This window comes from Hemicordylus capensis, chromosome 3, assembly GCF_027244095.1.
Source record: "Hemicordylus capensis ecotype Gifberg chromosome 3, rHemCap1.1.pri, whole genome shotgun sequence".
Taxonomy (NCBI): Eukaryota; Metazoa; Chordata; class Lepidosauria; order Squamata; family Cordylidae; genus Hemicordylus; species Hemicordylus capensis.
Window position 1 is genome coordinate 121,148,105 of NC_069659.1, and position 16,827 is coordinate 121,164,931.

Sequence of the window (16,827 nt, forward strand, 5' to 3'; positions counted from 1 at the left end):
CTCTTGAGATGTCTTCTCAAGACAGGTGAAATCCCAGCCTCCTCCTGATCAGCTTGCTCCTGATCAGGATTCATGTCTGGCAGCTGTTCTGATTCCTCAGCTCCAGAGTCTGTTCTCCCTGCCAAATCTTGTTGCTGTGCCTCTGAGCCCTCACTAGCAGGCAAATTCTCCCGTTCCTCCTCTGACTCTTCTGAGTCACTCGCGCGCACCTGCGCGCACCCACCACATGTTGCGTGTGTGACACAATGTGCGATGTGTGCAGGGCTCATGGCGGCGGGCACACATGCGCTTGTTACTTCCGGTATTTCCTGCAAATGACGGGGGCAGGGGTGGCAGGGGGAAATGCTGCTGCCCCAAAATCGTTGACAAAAAATGGAGCGCCGATGGGGGGAAAGTGGTGGGAGGGAAAAGTGCAACCCTCCACCCTTAAAGGGAGACTGCCGCCAGTACCGGACCATGCCTCCATGGTTCCGTGCACATACCTAGATCTTCCTCCTTCCTTATCCTTAGCAAAGGGCTTTTCTGTGAGAGGCGCCTGCATTGTTGCAATGGAAGGAGGTCATTCATCAATGAGTAGACTGCAAAGAGGCAAAGGCACTTTGAATCCCTCAAACTGCTTGTGGGCCCCAAGCCAATGTGCAACTTGACCAATTCCCACCCCTGCAGTGACAGACTAGATTTATTCATGCAGTGATTCACCTAGAAAATGAAAATATCCATAATGAAAACAAGTGGGCAATAATGCCAATAATGCCAATTTTTAAGGAACAATGGTAGGAAATAGTGTCATTGCAAGGTTGGAGGTGCTTCACAGGAAAAATCCTAAGTGTGGCCCTCACTTGCCACTTGCCCCCCTCTTCTCACCCTGCCCCTTTCGCTCACCATCCCTGCTTGACCAACTGCCAGTCCACGCTCATCCTTACTTCCAGCGAGAACATGCCTGCTTAAGGGGGCTGTCTGTTCTCACTGGGATTGGGGTCGTGGTGGCATAGACTTGGAGAAAATGCAGCCTGGCAGTGGCAGCCCAATGGCAGCAGGGAGCCACAAAAGTGAGGGCGAACACACTAGGAAATAACAGGGGAGGTGGGAGTGTGGCTTCTCCCAGACAACTGTGGGGAACCTGCGTCCTGGGTGCCTTGCATGCCCTCAAGGAATGGTGATTATGCCACTGCTTGGAAAGGAATGTGGATGGCCTCTGGGGAAGCAGTATGCTGGACTAATAGGCCTTTGATCTGATCCAACAGGGCTGATGTTTGCATGTTAGTTCTTCAACTGGATTTTTAGCATGACACAAAGGGGGGGAAAGGAAAGGCAAAACAGGCAATGGCTCATTTCAGATGTCATAAGTTTGGGTGATAAGAAAAAGGCACTAATGTTTTCTTCCTGCTGAAATAAGATTTCTTGGTTCACAGTAACTATCATAGTTTACTTGGGTGTTCAAATAAGCAAGCTGTGGTTACAGATAACCATAGTTTACCTGTAAACCAGAATCAGTGGCTGCATTCGCACTTAATGTGAAAATGCAGGTTATCAAACCCTTGTTTAATTTTTCTAACTGTGAATCACATTACAGATGCCTTTGGCTTGGGGGGAAGTGGGGCCCCTCCCTCTTCCTTGTCCACCGAGGCCGGAGCAAGCTCTGTAGCGCTCATGCCATCAAACTGTGGGCAAGCCATCAGCACGTCTCCACAGCGGCAGCCATTGACCACAATCTTCAAAGGGGTGTGCCCAGCACAATCATGCATTTTCAGGATGGATTGCTTGCCCTTGGCAGGGAAAGAATTTAAATTCTTTTAAATGCCATGAAAGCTCTTTATCTGACAGCATCTGCACCTCTGCCCTTGTAAGAGCCCCACAACACAGCAGTCTCACACAATTTCAGTTTCTGGCAGTGGTGGGATGCTGAGGGGCACTATTTTTCTGGCACTCAGAAAAGGGAAGGGAACATGATGACTTCCTAGGAGGGAATATGTATATGATGGAGGGCAAAGGATGCTGGGGTCTGGCCCGCTGTGTCCTAGGATGCTCTTGTGAGGGCTCACCCCAGCAGAGTAGTCAATGGAGACCAAACCACACTTCTTCTCCCGTTGTGACTTGCCACCCAAGGATTAGTCCTCTCATGAGTGGGCCAGTATACTTGGGAAGAACTTAGGCTTGCCAACCTTTTGTCTTCTGTTGGATTGCGTGCTCATGAGTTGAGCCATACAAAAAAGCCGCCCCCCCCCGGGCATTGCTGGGGGGCAGACTGAGAAAACTCCAGGACCGGGGACAGATCTTAACTCTCATTCAAATTTCCCAGTTTTGGACCAGCGTGATGGCATATGAAGATCTGCCATCATGGGGAATATCAGGAGAAGGGGACTTCCAGTTGTTTGTGACCTCAGGAGAGTGGGGTTACTATTCCGGGCAAGAATAAAGATGGACATGTTCAAATGGGTGGATGGGCTGGCAGAGGGCCTGCTTTGACTGCTTCTTTGCAGCAGTCACCAAGACAGGGAGAGGAGTTGCTGGGGTACCCATCCCCAAGGCTTGCTTGTGTAGAGCAACCAGCCTGGGCAGCATCTGCCACCTGGTCCACATCTATGTCTCCTTGGCCTAATACTCTCATGAGAGAGTGGTCTATGGAAGAAGGACTGTCATCGGACATTATTAGCAGTTTTCCCTGACACCCCACCCCCCCGGACGGTTCTTCTCATGTGTTGTGAAGGGGTATCCCCCTGGTCTTACACTCTCATGAGTGAGAGGTTCACTCAGGAGCAGCATCCAACCCCATCTTATATGATGAATTTCTTCTTTCACTGGGGTCAATACTGATTCTGCTGCCCAGTGCTTCTCATGAGTAAATCTAAGGACTGGGTGTGTTAACCCTGGGGAAGGATTAATGCTGGGTCCCTTCCCCAACATCATAGTGCAAAAAATAGACCTGAGCCATTCAAGAATTCCTGGTTGGGACTGTCCTTTAAATCTGACCCTAGGTATCACCACCCTGCCATATGTTGCCATCCTAGTGATCTAATGGGGTTGCCCTGGCATATGCTTGAGAACATACGTCTTTTTAGCTTAATTTTCTGAGAGCTAAGAACATAGTGCCCATCTTGCCACCCCGTCCCCTTTCTCTCTTGACTGCCAGGAAGGGGGACAGAGTGGGAAGAGGGCATGCCCTCATGTGATTTTCCTGTTTGACAGGCTTTGAAGCTTTGGAAGAGATGTGGTGGCGTCCCTGTTACTGGGCAACTGCTTTATTAGATTGGAGGCAGGAGGGTGGGGCAGAGAGAAGCAGTCAGAGAGAAGGTCCACAGGCATGGAGCAGGTGCGACCCCCGGGAAGATCTGGGCCACTCTCTGTATGATTACAGTTCCAGAAACTGCACAAAACTGTGGTTAAGGCGGCATCTGCATTTGGACATAACCTGCCACCGCAGAACCTCATGTTGGAGAGGTGAAACTCTACAAACTGAAGGTTCAGATTAGAGTTTTGTGAGGGAAACCATAGGTCACTTTTGCTGTGAAACTGCAGTTGCATGCATTCGGATGTTCAGGAATTCCAATTTCTGCCCTGCTTAACTGTGATTTCACGTTATGTGTGAATGTGGTCTCCCTGTCTTGGTGACTGCTGCAAAGAAGCAGTCAAAGCAGGCCCTCTGCCAGCCCATCCACCCATTTGAACATGTCCATCTTTATGCTTCAAACTACGGCTAACATTTTGATTTGGAGGCAAACCATGTTTAGGCATTAAACATATTTTGCCTGATTTGGATGACACAGGAAACTCTGGCTACTACAAACTAGAAGTACAGGAAGGACCTAGTGCATCTAAGGGGTAGAAGGAGGGATGGAGTGAATTGGTGAGCATAAAGGACATTTTTGACAACCAAACCATAAATTTGCCATAAGTTCTAAACTGAACATGGTAGGCATGGTTAACAGCTGCCAAGGCTGTTCACATAACTAGTTTATGACACAGAACTGTGCTCACATGATTGTGTTATGATCCTCTCCCCAGATCACTGCATGTGTGAACCAGGTTACAGTTAGACAGAATGTGGATCAGAACAGAATCTCTCTTTGAAATTATGTGGCACTTACATGAAATTCATGAATGTTAGGTGATTTGGAAGCATCTTAGCATAGCCTCTTCCATATGTTATTGAGTTCTGTGATTGTGCTTGAATACTGTTTGTAACTAGGATTCCTAAAGATGTCAAGCTATAATTTTACATATTCTTACCTGGAAGTAAGCCTCATTGAACACAGTGGGACTTAACTTCTAAATAAACATGCATATGGCGGAAGCATACAATATAGGGGCATTCTGGTTTGCTGTAGGCTATTGCTCCACTGCTTTTGTTAAAACAGATTCTTCATTTCTTCACCCTCACCCCCCACCCCACCCCCACCCCCACTCTGAACAGTGAAACAGAAACCTTATGCTTTGGCATTTCCCATAAAGGGGGGGAAAAAATCCTGAAAGCCGATTTACTGTTCATGTGTGAACAAATAAAACCCCCAGAAACCTGTTGTTTCAAGCAGAGTGCACATAGCTTGTCGTTGCAGCTGTGTGGCATGCAAATGAGGTAATCCACATTACAGAGCCAGCAATGTCTGTAGGCTTGCTGCCTAAAATCTCCAGACAGCATGAAACAGGAAGGGAAAGAATGTGTGGACGACGGAGCAAATCATATTTTGCTTATGATAGAATTCTGATGATTGTGAGCCAGAAAGACTTATTTTAATGCACATTTTCCTGCAATGACAACACATTCAACTATGAGTCTTTGTGTCTGTAAAAATGTAAACACTGAGGACGGTTCCACATATTATGGTATTTAGTGTGCCCAAAAATGCTTTATGTGTTCACCTAAAATATGAATGTGCCAAATAATGTGCTTGGAAACTTGTGGATCAGTATGGTATGTGGCCACAACTCACTAGCAAATATATATGTGACATGTATATGTATATGTGACACTAGCAAATAAATATGTGACATACACATTTGTGTGTACACACAGCTACACAGGGCAGCATAGCATAATACATGACACTACCCCTGTTCCAGAGGAATCTACTGTTTAGAGCCACTTTTCATTGGGCTCTTCCATGATTCTATGGGTCAGCCAGCCTGGCTGAATGTTTACATGCCTGGAAGGGCCCTGGTGCTGTGGATGTCAATGTGAGGTCAGCCAGAGGCACAAAACGCTCCCTCCTGTGCTGGCAAGATGAAGGTAAAGCAAGAGGTAAGGCTTGTCAGCACTGGGTCATGTGCAACGACTGAAGGATCTGTCAGAGCCCAAAGTTGGGTTTGGGAATGGCCCCGGAGAGAACCAGGAGCATGAGAACAGACCAGGATCTGTGGTCAGGAAAGCAACCCAGGAGTCGAGGGTCCAAAACCAAGGGTGAAACCACTCAAGCTAGGATCAGGAGATTGACAATGAAGACAAAGATCAACACTAAGCAGACAAACCAGGAAGCCCAGGCCACCAGTTCCCCCTCCTCTCTTCAGTCAGTGACACTGCAGAGAGGAAGCTCTTGGTTTTGTTCAAATTTGGATGGGAGAGTGGTGAGGGTGGTGGGGGGACCGGTTCTGCATTCTCTCTGAAGCTGGCCACTGGCAAAGCCTGAGCCCAGGCAGAATGCCTTTATATCCTTCCTGTCCTGGAAGGATCCAATGAACAGCCTGGCTGAGTGGGGTCAGTCCAAGCCCTGAAAACTGCATGTCTGGCAAGGCTGCTGCAGTTCAGCTAGCTGCCACGTGGGGCAGCAGAATACAGGTTCTCAAGTTCCCCAGTCTTAAACACAGGCAATTCCTGACAATGACAAAAGGCTGAGGGGAAAATGTCAGTCATCCATACTTGTAGCAGAAACCCTGGCAGTGTGGACTATGAGGGAGTGCTGCAGAAGCCTTGGCAGCGGAGTCTTCTCATTCCTTTCACAATATAAACTGCTTGTTGTTGTTGTTGTTGTTGAGCTGTATATATTGTGAAGAATAAAAATAATCTGTTCCACAGCATATTTTGAAAGTTGTTTATAGACTGGAGCCCTTGCCTAGTACTGGCACTAGAAAGGAAAATAGAACAAGATATCTGACCCCACTTAGGTCAGATAGGGCTAGGGAGAAGCAGTCAAATTGTGAATCAATTAATATTTTCCCATTCTTGGCTGGTGAGGGAAGGAAGGCTCTACTTGCCTCAGAATCCTATCCTCCCAGGAACTTTACACTGTGCTATCCTTTATAAGGGAAGACCAAGGAAGGTTGCCACACAGTCCGAGAATTAATGACTTGGGGCCTAGTTACACATTACACTCAGCTGCATGTAAGATTAGCCATACACTTCTTAGTGAAGAACAGGCATGGGAAGGGGTGCTTAAACTTTTCCCTATCAGCTGCTTTCCCCCATAACATTCCTCTGCTGTTTGCCCAGCTGCTTTTTTTTTAACCCATTAGTGTTCTGGACCCATATTGATCTCAGAAATATGGGTTCAGAACCCATGAGAGGGGAAAGCATCAGAGTACAGATAAGTGTCAGAGGGAAAGCAGCTTACATGCAAAGAAATAAACTCCTTTGCTCTTACCTTTTCTTCTGTGCTAAGTACCCCTTCTCAGGGTGCTTTGCTACAGGAAAGAGGACTTTGGATTATTGCTCCATGTGGCTTCAATGTACCATGTAGTTAAGGCCTAAGCCTGTGGTTCTCAAATGGTGGAGTAGCTTCTCTCGTTTAAAAAGAGAATGCATGTACTACATGTTTAAAAGACATGTAGCATCTCTGGTGCTGCATGTTTAAAATAAATTAGTGATGTTTATCACCTTGTAGTTGCATGCATATTACAGAATGAATGGTTTGTTCATCTTACTTTAATTTCCCCACCTTGCACACATCTCAACTACTTTTTCCTAGCTTATAATGATTAAACACTATTCACAAGAGGGGTGCACCTCCCTTTGCAGGAGATTAGGGGAGACAATACCACTGTCAGATTCATTCTTCTCTCAATGGTTCTCCTGTGTTTTGCATTCTAATGTCTGGAGGATGTGAAGAGACTATGCTTCCTTGTATCAAATATTTTTCAAAGGTAAAAACTGGAGGATTCAGCCATTGGCTCATGAATGCACATACATTTTGAGCTCCAGCATGGTAGCAAATGTTTATGTCTTCTAGGCCTGTGCATGGCCCCAAAGGCTGGATGACACAACACGACAGTGACATTGTTGGGGTGTGTGTATCAGCCCCTCTCAGTTATCATATTACCTTTTTCTATGTCAAAGATTTGAGGTGTCTGTTGCCCTCTCTCTTCGCCCTCGCTGTCCTCTCCTCCTCCTCATTTACCATTGACTGGGTCGGGGAAAGCCTGCACATTGAACTTCACATAGAAAGGAGCACACATACACATAGGGACCTGCCTTCTGCAGCTTCAGTTTAAAAGGGACTAAAAAAAAAATCCCTTCTAGGTTCCGTGAGTGGCATGGGTACCTCTGAGACTGGCAGTTTTTTCTGAGACTGCAGACAGAATTAAAGCTGCAGATGACAGCTCACTCTGTGGGTACGTGTGTGCACGTGTATACACACACACACAGACAATCTGGAGCAAAGCAATGTGCAACCTGTCCCCTGCCCCTACCCAGTCGGAGGAGGAGGAGGAGGAGGAGGAGACGACGACTAAGGGAAGGTGTTCCAACTGACATGTCATATCTCCAGTGGAGTTGTGCAGTGACATCAGGGAGCTTCCTGACTGTTCCAACTATCGGAGGCTCCCTGCTGTTGTTGCATAACTCCCTTTGACAACTCCTGAAAGAAAACATGTTGGTCTAACATGTCTGTTGAACCCAAGATGGCACACTCTAATGTTTCCCATTTGCTGGGAATTGAAATGTATGTGTGCAATTCAGGTCACAAGCAATTCAAGAGCAGACACAGCTGTCTGGGTGGGATGGATAGACAACCAACTGGCAATATTCTGCCCCTAGTGCAGATGGAAAATAGTGACATGAGTGTACAAAAGAAACCCACTAAAGCTGTTGTGTGTGTTAGTTCAATTTTTCTTCTGCATGCAGTGCAATTCAGAAAGCCATAAAAATAAGCACATAAAAGCCCTCCATCTGGAAGGATTCTTTGAAGGCTATGAATAATAATAGTTTTTTAAAAATGCATACTTAGCCCTTTCCCAAGGGCTAGAGGAGATAGTAATCTGATAAAAAGCTGCTTTCTGCTTTAGAAAAAGTTTGAACAGTCCAGAAAACAAGAAAAAATACCCGGAGAGCTTGATACTTAAACAAATAAAGGAAATATTTAGAAATTCTAAAAGTCATGGGGGATGCATTATACATAGCATAACAAATGGTCAATTGGCTGCACCATGTTTCCCTACAACACAAAAAAGCAGAAAGGAGATCAAAAGAAACATTTGAATCAAAACTGCGGATCAAAGTCATATTTTATTATTTTATGTTATGTTTACATTAGCAAATGTAACACGAAATGAAAACTTTTCTTCATACACTTAAATTGCTTGGGCAAATTGGAATTAGCTTCATTTTGTGAAGCAGTTTTGAGTACATTTTTTTTAACATATTGTCCTTATATACAATTTTGCTACCAACTTTCTGACGACAACAACAATTATATACTGCTTTCAAAAAAAGTTTCCAAAGTAGTTTACATAGAGAAATAATAAATAAGTAAATAAATAAGATGGATCCCTGTCCAGAAAGGGCTCACAATCTAAAAAGAAACACAAGATAGACACCAGCAACAGTCACTGGAAGTACTGTATACATTAGAAAATGCTTTAATCTATAGATAAAGTTTGTGGTTTAGTTGTGTTGTACTCTGTGGGCCGAGACCCAACATGGCCGTGCAGCGGCCTGACTTAACTGGTCTGAGCATGAGAGGAGGAGGACTGGCAGTTGACCTGGGTGGAGGCTGTGGAAAAGGCAGACTCCATAGAAGGCACATTTGACCGTGAGATCTCATGGGAGCCCAAGATAATGCGAGGTTTGATCCTAGACTCGTGTGAGACTTGCTGCAAGTGCAGGGAGGCATATAAAGCAGAGGCCAATGATGAGATGGTCACAGAGTTTGTGGAGGATGGGAGAGTCCTTGCTGGGCTGTGAAAAAGAAGGGGAGGGAAGCCAAAGGGGGCCAGTGAAGCTACACTCAGCGACGCTAGAGGCAAGCAGGGGAGAACTGGTAACTGCAACTGCCCCACTGCCTTGACACTCCGTTGCCTGCTGAGGGCTTACTGCTGGACAGCCCCTGGCACTCTCCCAAGGAGGGAGTTCCAGCCTCAGTAGGGGCATAACAAGTTGTAAGAGAATTTCTTAGGTATTATTTTCCCTTATGACTTCAAATTCTAGAAAAAGCCAACTGACTGAATTAGACCACTTGTTACATAAGTTGATCAATGAATTTAGGATGAACCCTAATCCCATGGGCAAAAGCACATCACCTTACCCCCTTCTCAGAAGGAGAAGAAGACCAGTCTAGGGATGAGGAAGATCAGATCCAGATGTTCTTGGATCAGATCCAGATGTTCCCTGTGCTTTGAATTTTAGAAGAGGAAGAAGAAGAAGAGAAGAGGAGGAGGAGAGTATGCTGCATTTGGTGAAGAAGAGAAACATGGAGAAATGACACAAGTTGGTGACATGAGCAGCGTTTAAGCATGTGGGCTTGAAGCAGTTTGCATCAGAAGGTGAAGAGCAGGGGAGCCAGGAGTAATTTCTGATTATCACAAAGGCAGATAATTACCTCTGAAGTGGGCATAAGCTTCAGGTTACTCACTTATCACTGTCTATTTGGCAAGAGGGACTCCTCCACACACCAGATAAAGAAACCACAACTCTAGGATTGACATTTCAAGAGCTTCTTAATAATACAATGAACTGGAAAGACCAGATAAGACTGGTCGTCCTAGATGCTTGTTTCTCTTGGTAAAACAGGGGAATAGAACTAATCTTTGGATTATACCTTTGCAGCAGCTCCTAAGATTCTTTTCTGGAACCACATGGCTAGTACCCTTGTGATTCTGGTAGGTGGTTCTATTTATTTATTTAGTTTGCCAAGAAAAAAGCTTGTTTACTCTTCCTTTGTGCTAGAACAAATTTATGCTAAAACAAAGTTCATTTGTTTGCATTTCTCTAAATATCACAAACTGCAAGTTCAAGCCTTCAGTCAGCTGGATGATATTTGGCTGAAAGACAATAAGGCCCTAAAGATGAGGATTGAAAGATAAAAGATCAAGGTAGACTCTGCTCTCACTGAGTCCATTTAGGAAATGTCTTGATTATGCTGGCCTTAGAAAACCTTAACAGCACATACATCTCATACTATAGGTGAATTAATTCAATAGATGTTCAGTGCCCATCTTGAGTGCCAGGCCACAGAAGGCAATGGTTTTGCTCTAGCTCAAGAGCTCCTAAAGGAGATTCAATGATAGTTAAATGCTAGTTTAAGGTATTGATGCAATAACCATAAAAGAGCTTCCATCTTGGGAAAAGCACACGTGTGTTACTAAAACTGGAGGAAGCCAGCAAAGTAAATATAAAACTAGATATCTCAGCAAACATATGATCTCAGGCCTACCTTTACTGAGATAATAGGAAAACAGAGGCAGGAGACATTTGGAGGGGTAATCAGGGAGGGTTGCTTAGCCTCTCCTATGCCCATGATTCTCCCTAAAAATGCCCCTGAGGTTGTTTTCCCTCTAACGGACTCACTTATCTTGATGCCTGATTAGGGAAAAGCAAATGACCTCCTGAGTAATATTTACGTAGTAAGCAATGGTATGAGAAGTAGGGTTGCCAGACCAACATCCAGATGGCTCCATGGGTTTCAGCCACTTCTCTTTTCTTCCACATCAGAGTGCCTCAGACAGAGGTGCACTTAGGTAATTTTGGAGCCTGGATCTAAAAACCTTTGGCGCCCGCCCCCCCAAGTTAGGTAACATCCCCCTACACACACACACACAGTGTGACACATGAAGTATTTTTAACACGTGGGTCCTTGATGGCACAAACAGCAAGGGAACACACAAGAATGTAAGAATATAAAACAGGTATATTTATGCATTATGCAGATCTTGAGAATGTACTCACCATTTTCAAGGAGAACATCAGGAACCGCTTTGAAGTTCTGAACCTCATTGATAGGGAACCAGAACAACTGTGGAATGAAATCAAATAAGTTGTTAAGGACAAATGTGAAAAAAGACTGCCAAAGACCAAGAAACAGAAGAAATCAAAATTGATGTCAGGACATACAATGACATCTGTAAAGACCTTGAGGATGGAAATAGACATGGAAAAACAAGGAAAGTTTTCCAAAGGATCTCTGAACTCAGAGAGAGGTTCCAGCCTCGAAGTGGTATATTAAGGGATGCTAAAGGACAGATAGTAACTGATTCAGAGAAGAGAAAACCGAGATGGAAGGAGTATAGTGAAAATCTGTACAGCAGGGACATCAGCATCCAAGATACTCTAGATATTCCCTACTTGCAAGATATATTCCCTACATCCAAGATACTCAGGATATTCCCTACTTGCAAGAACCTCTAGTACGGGAAGTTAGATCAGCAATCTGGTCATTACCAAGTCGGAAGGCTACAGGAATTGATGGAAGAGTTACAGAAATATTGCATGCAACAGAGGAAGAATCAAGGAGTGTTGAGTGTTGCAAGCAACAGAACAAAACTTAACAACTGTATCAGAAATAGATGGATTCTGATCTGATAGGAGGAGAGATAATAAAACTCACCAGATCTGCTGACATTTCCACCAAACAGGTGTAATAACAGTGGAGTGACTGTCTCAGTAAAAGGAACAATTCAAAAGAACATGTTCCACAGTTTCCACTTCACCCACGACACAAGGACAGAGATGCTTAGAAAATGGAATATACCAATATCTTCCCTCAAGTAGAGCTGATGGCAAAACATTAAAACATGCCAATGGAAGTGACCTCCGATGATTCAGAACTATGAGATTTAAAAGGTATCTGGCTAGAGTAAAGCTACACCTAGAACCCCCAAGAACAGGGTAGCTAGGCACCAAACTCAAATTATTTTTGCAACAAGGAGGCTGGAAACTAGCAGCATGTTTTTCTTTGTCTGCAGCTCAGTATGGGTGGAGGGAGAGGGGAACACAATTCTTCCTCTTCTCTGTCCAAAATGACTATTCCCTTTAGGAAGGTGTCCCTGAGGTTCCCACAACCCTCAGGGATGTATTTCTATAAATGCAGGGCTTTTGCAGGGAGAGAAGAAAAAGCAAAAACTGCATCACCTTTGCCTCCCCATGCGCTGCTCTGCAAGACAAGTCTGCAGGGCAGCTGGTTTACTTGCTCCTTGTGACAGTGGATCTCTGGCTCTGCCCTCCTAAGGCTGTGGAGAATGTCAGGCACTGATTATTATTTTTTTAACAATGTCATCAAACAGAACGACTGCGAGTAATGTATTTTAGTAATGTATTTATTTTTATAACAGCAAAAGCTGTTATAAAAGTGTATCATTGGAGCTGCTCTTTAAATGAGGTGACTATTTGTGATGTTTCACCTCTAAAGTGATAGTTGCTGTGTTTTAACTAATGACTACCCCCACTGGAAAAATTGCCATAAATACTTATATTTCAAGCTATAGTCTATAGACTAAGGTCGGAAGGCTCAGTGAGATTGTTAAATAGGAAAAAAACAAACACCCCAAACATGTAATATTAAAAATGCTGCACTAAAAGAGGTTAGGCTGCAGTAGGAAAATTCTTAACTTGGTTTTACTTTTTCTGATGAACTTACTCTCAGAAACAGCCAAATAACTGTTTCAGGGAAATACTCTCCTTTGATCTTGTTCTTTATTTTTCTGAGAAATCAAGAAACACTTTTCAAAAAACGAAAATTACTAAAGAAAAAGGTATTTCATGCACTTTGCTAGGCCTGCGTTTTCAGACATTGGTCAAATCTGAAAGGTGATATGAGTTAAGACTGTCATCATAAGGTACTTATTTGAGAAAGTGCCAGTACCGTAATCTCTCTCAGGAAAGTGATGTTTTGGACTGAACTGCATGCTTTAATGAGAGAAACATGAGACTTCTAACTAACAGACATCTATACAGCACTAATGTTCTGTGACTGTGCTCAGTATTTGTACACATGCATGAAAAACCTTTAACCTCCCACACAGACAGTAAGAAAATGCTAAGGTTTTAAGACTGTGCTGGTTGGTTGTGAACAAGTTAACTTTGACACCCCAGGAAAATATGTTACACTGAACTAGAACCACAGGATGACTTTATCTCTACACTTTCTGAAGTCAAAGCAAACAAGCAACAAATCATTTTACGCAGTTAGAGTGCTTCCCATATATTATCACAGCAATCTTCAACAACAGAATTCTAGGTTAGGCCACTCTCGATGGAAGGCTGTGGCTGAGAGGTTGTGATGGCAGCTGTCTATGACCGAGGTGAGGTTTGCCTGACAAAATCCCAACTTGCAGCTCAGGCATAGACATTGCATTGTGACGGCCTTCATTATTGGTCGCAGAGTATTTGCATATCAAGAGTATTTTGCATATGGGTTGTAGTGTTCAAAATGGAATGCAAATTCAAAAATGGAAAGATCTTTGATGAGAAAACAGGAGATAATTTGACAGAAAGGCATTAATATACCATATGAATGTAGGTGTTGTGAGAATACATAATGATGAAAGCATCAAGGCAGGCTTATAATTGAATAAAGATAAAGATCACCAGCTAATCTGCAGAGTTGCTGCTGTTGAAGACCAAAGAGCAGGAACAGTGAAAATGGCAATCTTAAAAGGAGGTTGATTAAGGCCTTTCCACTATGTGGGCACTAGATCCGGGACACCTAGGTTCAAGTTCTGCCTCTGCCACGAGGTCACCATATAGCATTAAGCAAGCCTGGGCCCCTCAGTCTCAGTCCCTTTTCTATCAATTTGACATAACTGTGATCTGATTCACTGCTTGTTGGAAAAGTAGATACAATAAAGACAGCAAATCACCTTGAAATTAAAAATTAGAGATATGCACAGAATGGATTTTGCATTTTGTTTTGAGCTCAAAGCAAAACACAGACAGTCAAAATATTTTGTCAAAATAGCGGTAGAACCAGTTGTTTCGACAAAACAAAACTTGAAATGTTTTGAGTGTTTTGGCCATAGGGAACAATGAGGAGACTCAAAGTACCCCATTTCTCCCATGGGTAGAACCTGGTGTCACCAAAGTAGTTTGGGTGGTAGGGCATGATGGGCTAATTTTAACCTTTCCCTCCCAACTCCATATGATTATATGGGGATTTTGGGAAACGGTTAACAATTTGTTTAAAACTGCCCACTTGTCCATTTGTTTTGGTGGTAGGTAGCACCCATCATAGCCATCTAATGGCGCAGTGGGGAAATGACTTGATTATCAAGGCAGAGGTTGCTGGTTCGAATCCCTGCTGGTATGTTTCCCAGACTATGGGAAACTCCTATATTGGACAGCAGCGATATCGGAAAATGCTGAAAGGCATCATCTCATACTGTGTGGGAGGAGGCAATGGTAAACCCCTCCTATATTCTACCAAAGACAACCACAGGGCTCTGTGGTTGCCAGGAGTCAACACCGACTCGATGGCACACTTTACCTTTAGCACCCATCATGCCCTACAACAAAACCCACTTTGATGTCCCTAGGAGCTATCCATAGGGAACAATGGGGTGTTTCATATTTCCCCATTGTTTCCTGTGGCTGGAACAAGGCACTGTTAATGATGCTGTCCCAGGGGAATTGGCGAACACCTCTGATTAACCTTTGGGCTTGTGTGGAACATAGGAACATAGGAAACTGCCATCTACTGAGTCAGAATCTAGCTCAGTATTGTCTTCACAGACTGGCAGCAGCTTCTCCAAGGTTGCAGGCAGGAATCTCTCACAGTCCTATCTTGGATAAGCCAGGGAGGGACCTGGAAACCTTCTGCTCTTCCCAGAGTGGCTTCATCCCCTGAGGGGAATATCTTGCAGTGCTCACACATCAAGTTTCCCATTCATATGCAACCAGGGCAGACCCTGCTTAGCTATGGGGACAAGTCATGCTTGCTACCACAAGACCAGCTCTTCTCTGGTGGGAAACCAGCAAGCTTAGAGGGAGCAGCTTAATACATAATACATTTGTGCAAAGCTTCAGTCTTGGAAATGACTGACAGAGAGTTGAAGATCAAAAATAGAATCAGGTTTATTTTAGGGTTTGGGGCTACAGAAAAGAAATATTGATTAATAAGCAATACAATATTAGCTAATAAAACTAACAAGGCTAGCAATATTAATAGTACTAAGTTGAAACTCACAAAGAGATGTTTTGGCTTGAGATCCAAATTAAATCCACTAAATGCTGACCAGAAAAAAATTGTCTTAGAGAACAGCTTTGGACTTTAGAGAGAGAGAGAGGAGCAATAGTTTTCAGGGCAGAAATTAATATACCCAGTTTCTTCTGGTGGGGTGTGTGGACGCTTGTCACTCAACCAATGCTGAGGGACCTCTTTCCTCTGGGGCAAGCAGGAAAGCAAAGACAGGAGAGGGGACCCAAGTGTCACTCTAGGGTCAGAGCACCAGGAAAAGTCCAAAGGAGGTCAGATCTCAGGGGACCAGTATCTTGCTGGATCAAAGTGTACTGCACAGATTGGCTTTGGAAAAAGTGCTGATCTGGAGGCAGTAAGCGGAACGGGCATGAGAGTCCAGGCACAGCAAGATGGTATAGCTGGTGCCAAAACACATAAATATGCAATGGGTGAATTTAGAGAAAAGACACATTGCTTGGTGGTCTCAAGGGCTGAAATAGGCCACAACTTGTCCTGAGGGCAAATGCTGACAACACCTTTCTGCTGAAAAGGGTGACATACGTTGACAAAAGAACACACTGTGTCCGGTTCAGACTTTGCTGGGTGTGCTCTACCAGCTCAATGAGATGAATAGTTTGAGAAACCTGTGCAGGATGAGTGCATTAGAGTTTATCTTGTGTAGTCAACAATGACCTTGGGAGTGCCTTGGAACATTTTGACAAGCATGCCTCCCAGTCTTCGAGCCAGCCATTAACACTTCTGGTTAGAGAGAGATGAGCCTTTTACTTCTTATATATTCCTTTCTGTGAAGGTGATAAGCCTGAGCCAATCCAAAGTGCTAACACAGAGGGGAGCATTTGGCTATTTCTTTAGAAGAATAGTGCTTAATTAACTCATGTCTTCTTCAGCTACCTTACCTGTACTGAAATAAGAGAGGCAAGCAGAGGAATAGTTCTTTTTCAGTCATGAGTCACACTTAACCTGGAGTTACCTTTCCCCATGCTACCTTTCCCCATACCCCCATGAGTCAGCTTCATGCAATAAATTGGTGAGCCCACAACCCCATGAGTCCAGGGAGACAAAAATGGAAAATTCAAGCCTGAGGCTCCAAATCAGGTGTAGGGATGCTCCTGGGAGCCCCCAAACAGGCTATCTTGGTAACAGCACTCACAAGTTTTACATTGCAATTTGAAATGCATTTTGCAATCCTGCCTTGAAAAACACTGAAGAAGCACACAGTAAGAGGAAATCTGTCCCTCTCAACACAGAACACACATTTCAAACACAGTCCAAAAAGGGCTAAAGAAGAATCACTCACCCAGAATGCACTGCCAACTGCAATAACATAATTGGCACAAGTTGAGCTCTCTCTCTCTCTCTCTCTCTCTCTCACACACACACACACACTCACACACACACACACAAAATTATGACTCATTACTTCTTAGCAGCAGCTACCACAGCAGTGCCCTTAGCAGCAAGCATAGCCATAAACTCAACTAGAGCAATTTCATCC

General features: G+C 44.1%; 2 long non-coding RNA genes across 4 annotated transcripts in view; one reads left to right on the forward strand and one right to left on the reverse strand.

Moving 5' to 3' along the window:
- The window catches only part of LOC128351825 (uncharacterized), a 110,696-nt gene that overhangs the window by 70,502 nt on the left and 23,367 nt on the right, over nt 1-16,827 (forward strand). The gene's annotated exons all lie outside the window — the stretch shown is intronic.
- LOC128351824 (uncharacterized) overlaps nt 8,413-16,827 on the reverse strand; it is a 39,104-nt gene continuing 30,689 nt past the window's right edge. For both annotated transcript variants that reach the window (XR_008320061.1, XR_008320060.1), the window contains 2 exons: nt 11,090-11,156; nt 8,413-9,103 (listed from right to left, as the gene is read on the reverse strand). This is a non-coding gene — a long non-coding RNA (uncharacterized LOC128351824). The remainder of the gene's footprint in view (nt 9,104-11,089; nt 11,157-16,827) is intronic.